Below are 7,118 nucleotides of genomic sequence, written 5' to 3' on the forward strand. Positions count from 1 at the left end.
CAATCACCCAGGAATTCCAAGGGCTTCAGTAACGGGGGTGAGGGGGGCAGAGACCAATATATATATATTTGCAGTGTAAGTGTCTGACATTAAGCTTTTGGTTGCTGGGGCATCCATTTCAAGACATCCATCTCGAATGAACACATCGCCAGCTGTGCGACACAGCTACTAGCTGACAACCAGATAAGGAGCCAGGCGGCCCCGCACATGAAGGATTAGAAAGGTTTAGAAAGCCCTGAGTGACCTAGATAACTGACCACTGGAGTGACCCCACTTTTCCCTTCCTGAACCCAAATTCCCACTCTTAGGTTTTATTAATTTATTTATTGGCCTTGCCGAGAGGCTCGCGGGATCTGTTTCCCGACCAGGGATTGAACCTGGGCCACGGTAGTGAAAGTGCTGAATCCTAACCACCAGACCACCAGGAACTACCCCAACTCTCAGCTTTTAAATTCGGCTATGAATTAGAATTTAAATTCGACAAAGAGTGAAGCCGGGAAACCCCAGCCTCCTCACTCTTGGACCCTAATAAAGGCAGAGACCCCTGTCCGTGTCCCCCATCCCCCCCACACTCGACCTCGCTGTGTGGCCCTAGGGTGTGCGGTGTGCCCTCCAGGACCTGTGAGTAATAAATCTGGTTTTCTTTCCAAAGTTTCCTGAGGGTTGTTGCTAAGGTGTGTCTTGCAATCATAATAAGAACCACAAGGGCCAGCCCAGCCACAACACGTCTTTGAAGGCCTTGCCGTGTTGTGGGGCTGGGACAAGGCCTCAGGCACCCCTCGCCACCAGCGTTACTACTGATAGGCTGAGCCCAACACAGCAATACTTCTTACTTCCCACCAATCCTTCGGCATGTCCTGGGGTCTCCAGCCCAGAACAAGCGAGTGGGAGAGCCCAGGCCTTCTCCCCCACCCCACAACCCCGGCACAGGCCCGCCAGCCCCCCTCCTGGTGGGTCCTGGGTCCCCTCCAGGCTCTTCTCCCGCAGCAACCAGAGATGTTTAACCAAACACCAACTAGGTCACTGCATCTCCCCGTTAAAAACCCTAGCGGTGCTCACTGCACTTAGGAGATCTCAAATCCTCGCGTCTCCTCCCTGCAGGTGCTGCAGCGTCCACCCGTGCTGACCTCTTCCCCTTCCTGTCCTCACTCCTGGCTCACGCCCAGCCCCCTTGGGCCTCTATTTCTTCTTTGCCCTTTGCACGTGCTGCTCCATCTAACCGGGAGGTCTTGACCGCACCTTCAGAGCAGGCACCTTCTCTTTGGCCTTAGTTTAAGTGACACCCTGTTATTCTTTTTTTAAAAAATTAACTAATTAATAAACTTGGCTGCGCCGGGTCTTAGTTGTGGCACGCAAGATCTTCGTTGGCACGTGCGGGACCTTTAGTTGTGGCATGGGAACTCTTAGTTGTGGCGTGTGGGATCTAGTTCCCAGACCAGGGATAGAACCCAGGCCCCCTGCATTGGGAGCATGTAGTCTTAGCCACGGGACTGCCAGGGAAGTCCCTCTGTTATCCTTTTTTTTTGTTTGTCTCTGATGAGGCTATTTGACAGCTCTGTGGAGACAGAAGTTAATTGGCAGAAAACTGATAGTAATGCCAATAATTCCTGCTCCTAGAAAGCAAGTCACATCCCACCAATGCTATTGATTACCCCGTGAGGATGGACAGCATTGCTGGTTGGCATTCTCATCATCCTGTGGAAGAGATGATTCCAAACGTTACATTCCTTGCTTTAGGCTACTGAGCAGTCTTGCATCCATTATTAGTAAATTGATTTCAGCATTCCTGATTTCCCATGTATATGTCTCTTTTTCAGATTCTCTTTTAAACCAGTTTTAACATCTTGATGGTTTCCTCCTTCATTAATGAGTTAAAATCTTTGATACATGCCACTTTTATATTTATTTGAAAGTCATACTTTTACCTTTTTTGAAAATTACACTTTTAACAGCTCACTGTTATACCCACAGCACGTAGCAGCTCCCACTTTTGCTGAGTCAACTGATTACTTAATTAAATGAAACAGTATGCAACTTTTTTCCTAACTGATAAAACAGGCTATGGATTCTATTTTTACCCTTTTATATTACTGGAATCATGCTACTACATTATTTTAATCTGTTTTCTAAATATAATATATTTTGGTATCTTCCCATGCCAGTAAACTATCTTCATAACATGAAAATTAACACTGGACATTCATTCTTTTTACTACTGTACAGAATGCTTCATTAAACAATCTTATTCAGAAATGTTTGAAAAACATCTCTGATTATTTCCACAAGTTATATTCCTAATAGAGATATTGCTAGGTCAAAGGTTATAAACTTATATACAGCTTTTAGCATGTATTATCAAACTACTGTCTATTCTAAAATTGTATAGTGATTTATTTTCCTTTCCTTTCCTTACCATAGAAAGATGAAATGCAAATATTTTTCCCTCATATGCTGGCAGAGTTTCAAGATCCCATGTTTCTTGCCCTCGAGGAAAAGAGAACTAGTTTTCCAGGTGTTAATGACTCGGTCACAAGACCTAGCTTGCCCTCAGGTCTGCTGGGAAAGACAAGAGGAGACAGGAAATGCTTCAGTGAGGAACAGAAAAGGGGAAGGAATTCCCCCAGTCTAAATGAAGGGAAAGACCAGCAAAGTTCCGTGTGAGGGCGCAGCTCAAAGGCTCAGGAGCCCCAAGGAGCCCAGGCTTCACCAGGAGACCCCAGCCATCAGGTGCCAGGGCCTGGGAGTGCCCAGAGAGGACCCACCTGATCAGAATTTACTCCTCACCTATGCCTGCCCTGAACTGGGCTGCGCTGCCAACCTCCACTTGTGCCACACCTGCCACCTCCATGCTTCCCTAGCAAAGCAGATATCCAGCCAGGACGCTCTGAGGGGGCCCAAATGAATGTCGCCTACAGACTGTAAATAGCTGCTTCCTCAAGCCCCCGACTGCCCCTTAATGCCGCTGCTCCAGCCCTCCTCTAGACCCCCAAAGGGAGTAATTAAAGGGTTAATGCTGGGGACTTCCCTGGCGGTCCAGTGGTTAAGACAGTGCTTCCAATGCAGGGGGTATGGGTTTGATCCCTGGTTGGGGAACTAAGACCCCACATGCCACTCAGCATGGCCAAAAAATGAAAAAAAAAAGGGGGGGGGTGTTAATGCCTGTTGAGACAGGGGACCTCCAAGGGTCTCCAGCCAGCCTTTTCTGATTGTTTCCTGCCAGTAAAGAACTGGTTGTTCAATATTTTTTATGTTGCCCCTGCACCTGTCCTGGGGATGGGGAGGGGGTCAGTGGGACCAGTGCAGGAACTGACCTGAACAAGCCCCAGACTCCCTGAGCTGAGACAGTGGTTACTGTCATCTTCATTTCTCCTGCTTTCTCTCCCAACCTGATTAATCCTCTGAGTCCTTCCCAACTTTGCTTCCCATGGGACCAGTCTCTCTCTCACAGCTGTCCTAGGCCCACAGTTCACAGGGCAGCCCACACTGCTAAGGGCTGACACTGCTCCAGAATCATTTGCACCTCAGTTGCAACTTCTGGCACTCAACACATGAACTCACTTCAGCCTCCTTATCCTGCCCAAAGCACCGTCTTCCCCACCATACCTAGGAGGAAATGAGCTCAGAGAGGGGAGGAGCTCACCCCAATTCACGTGACTGGGAAGTAGGAAGGCCAGGAGTCAAACACCCCAGGGCCATTTTAAGACCTTGATAAGCCTGGAACATTTGTAACCTTTGTAGCCTCCACCACATGGCATCAAACATGTGAACGTGCACCTCCCTCTACCAAGTAAATGCAATGACCCTGTTACTATATGCGTTCAGTCGCAGTTGGCAAGTGAACACAGTGATATGTTGGAGACATTTAATAAACATCTATTCGTTTTGATTTGGCAGCTCCCTTTTCGGATTTGAGAGTAAGAATTATTTTTCAAGACGCAGACAGTTTTGTAAGCCCCACCGTGCTGTAATACTGAAAGGCTCCAACAGGCTGCAACCTTGGTCTTCTCACGCATGCCCAGCTCCCCCGGCGCCCCCCGCGCCCCCGACGCCCCCCACGCCCCCCGTGCCCCCCGCAGCATAATCCCCATTTCACGCACAAGAAAACCACATACAGGATTCCTCTGGGTGCAAATAGCAGAGGACTGTGACTCACACTGGCTGAGGCAAAATAACGACTATTACTGTGAGTCTACTATTCCCGGAAACACCTGCCCGGGAGGACAAAAGGTGCAAATAACTTTACTCCTTGACTTCAGAAAAATCCATCAAAAATGGCACCACTTTTTAAAAGGTAACATCAAACAACTGTTGAAGCTCCAAGACTCTGAAACCCTCACCTCGCTGAGACGACAAACCCTAAACTACTGTGACCAACAACCTTAAACTATATAACATGATTCTTACCCAATCCTCATTAAGGTCCACCTTAAACCAGACCCCCAAACCTCACTATCTCAACTTTGCCCTTCCCACCTCCTCTCCACTAAGGACTCGTTCAAGATGCTGCTCTCCCTGAACAAGGGAAGCAACAAACTCAGTTCTGTCTTTGCAACAGCCTGCTTGGATAGTACTTTCAAGGAGCCAGCATTTGACGAGGGAAACAGGACCAACACGGTGGGCCGAGCCCAACTGGGCCAGATGCCGCGCTGGAGTAAATCTCCCTGGAGGGGTGGGCACTACCTGCCAAAGAGAAAGAAAGGGAACAGATGTCTGGGAGCCAAACAACAGTGTCTACTGCAGTAACACATGCCCAGCCGGGTTAAATGCCTTGCCCAAGGCCACGCAGACTGTTGGCATATGAGCTGGGAGGAGAACGCAGGCCTTCTGGCCAGCAGGCCATTGCCCTCGTCCACACCCACGCTGGAAGCCTGGGAAGCCTCCTTCCCTGATCTCCCGGGTGCTACTGCCTCAGGGTGACCCAGGAGGAAGCTCCTGTTCCTCGTCCCTCCGCACGAATCCGCACTAGTCCAGGAAAATATAAGCTAATTGCCCACTGATTAATTAATGACCTAGAACTGCTCTGGAACCTCAGCAGAGCGATCTCCGGCCTCAGAGGCTGCCGGGTGTGGGTTTTGGAACGAGGGCGGCCGCGTTGGGGGCGGCCCTTCCGCGCCCCAAGACCCCTGCTAGCGTCCCCCGGGCCTGGACACGCCCGAAATAGAAGGAAAAGCGTCTTCATGGTCCAGGAGCCTAGCAGGTGCCGCGGACCTCAGGGGTCTTCGACTCCGACCCCGGCTGCCTATCAGACTGTGTCTGTCGCCCCCAAGTGGCCGTGTGGGGGACTCAAGCCGGAGTTTGCTGCTCCCCACCTGAGCCCTGTTCCTCCTCCTGCCTTTGTTTCCCAGTGCCTTGGAAGAAGTAAAATACGAACCATCAGAAATGAGAGGAGAAGGCTTCCCTCGTGGCTCAGTGGTTAAGAATCCGCCTCATTGTAGGGGAGATGGGTTCAAGCCCTGGTCCCGGAAGAACCCACATTCTGCGGAGCAACTAAGCCAGTGCGCCACAACTACTGAGCCTGCGCTCTAGAGCCGGCAAGTCACAATTACTGAAGCCCGCAAGCCACAAGCCACTGCAATGAGAAGCCCGCACACCGCAACGAAGAGTAGCCCCCGCTCACCACAACTGGAGAAAGCCCACACGCAGCAATGGAGACCCAGTGCAGCCAAAAATAATAAATAAATAAAATAATTTTTTTTTAAAATGAGGAGACAGTGTGTTCAGGAGTTTTGCAAGCTGGATGTTCAATACATTTTTTACCTTTTAAAAGTCATTGTTGGGGACTTCCCTGGTGGTCAAGACCCCGCGCTCCCAAAGCAGGGGGCCAGGGTTCGATCCCTGGTCAGGGAACTAGATCCTGCATGCCGCAACTAAAGATCCTGCATGCTGCAACTAAGACCCAGTGCAGCCAAATAAATATATATTTTTTAAAAAGACATCGTTAGAAGTTGTATTATATAAACCTACAATTAAATTATATTTTAAAATGTAGCAAATAATCAAAATTCATCACTCTCTATTTATTTTATGATTATCTATGTTCTTAAGGTTTTTGTGTCTATTATATCCATATGGTGGAAATAGCATACAATGATGTGCTACTGTACATTTATTTCTGACTCCACATTCAGTGACCCTGTTGGTAACTTGACATCATCCATAATGGGAGTATTTACACCATAGAAATTGGCAAACTCTAGAAATCAGTCCCCACCCCCCCCAACCCCCAACTCCCACCAGGGTCAAACATTCACCAGCACACCATTTGAGTCAGACAATGGTGGGGTGCACAGAGAACAAGGCCCATGTCTTTTGGGGGGCCAGCACAGGAACATAATCAGTTTTCTCTTTATCAAGGCCCAGCACAGGTCCTGACCATGGTGCTCAATGAATGAGGAAGGGAGGGAGGGAGAAAATTATGTGCTAAACTGGGCTCTCTGTAAATTTTCTTAAGATCAGCTTACCTAACCTTGATTGTGCGTCTTACCTGACCTTTCCCCGGTTGACCTAACAGCCCTCACTGCACGGTGTGCAAGGCCTTGAATGCCAACAATTGAAATAGTTTCCCTGGTGAAGGTCAGCCAAGGAAGGATTTTGAGTTGGGGATGATATAATTCAAATTTTGCTTTAGGATGAGAATCAGGCCTGTGTGCAGGACAGGTTGAAAAGAGGAAGGAACAGAAACCAGGAGACCAGACTGTTTATTCAAGACTTGGCTCAGCACTCAGGACCTGTGTAGGGGCAAGGCTGTGGAGAGGAATGTAAATCACAATCCATGGCCCCAGGGAGTTCAAACTTATGGTGCAAGAGATAGTAAACTGACGATTACTATGAGTGTGATAAGTGCGTTGAAAAAGGCAGTTCAAAGTGCCAAAGGGTGACATTCTTTCTGGAGGAGGCAAAGAAGCTGTGACCCAGCCCTGACAAGTAGGGCTTGTAGGCAGAGGGAAGTTATCAAAAGAAGGGAGAGGGGTTGGTCCCAGGCTGAGAGGACTGCCCAGGCAAAGGTCTGGGTTTGTAGAGGGCCTTGGAGATTTGGCTGGAACAGGAGGGCTAAGAGGAGGGTGATGGGAGATGGATCTGGAAAAGCACTGGTGTTCTCACTGCTGAGGCTGAGCAGG

At 49.0% G+C, this 7,118-nt stretch overlaps 1 non-coding gene across 1 annotated transcript; it reads right to left on the reverse strand.

The window, feature by feature from the left end:
* Window positions 1-356: 356 nt before the first annotated feature.
* On the reverse strand, window positions 357-428 carry TRNAE-UUC (transfer RNA glutamic acid (anticodon UUC)). Its single transcript has one exon. It is a non-coding gene; the product is annotated as a tRNA-Glu (tRNA).
* Window positions 429-7,118: the final 6,690 nt, after the last annotated feature.

This window comes from Lipotes vexillifer, unplaced genomic scaffold, assembly GCF_000442215.2.
Source record: "Lipotes vexillifer unplaced genomic scaffold, Lipotes_vexillifer_v1.1 scaffold914, whole genome shotgun sequence".
In the NCBI taxonomy this organism is placed as follows: Eukaryota; Metazoa; Chordata; class Mammalia; order Artiodactyla; family Lipotidae; genus Lipotes; species Lipotes vexillifer.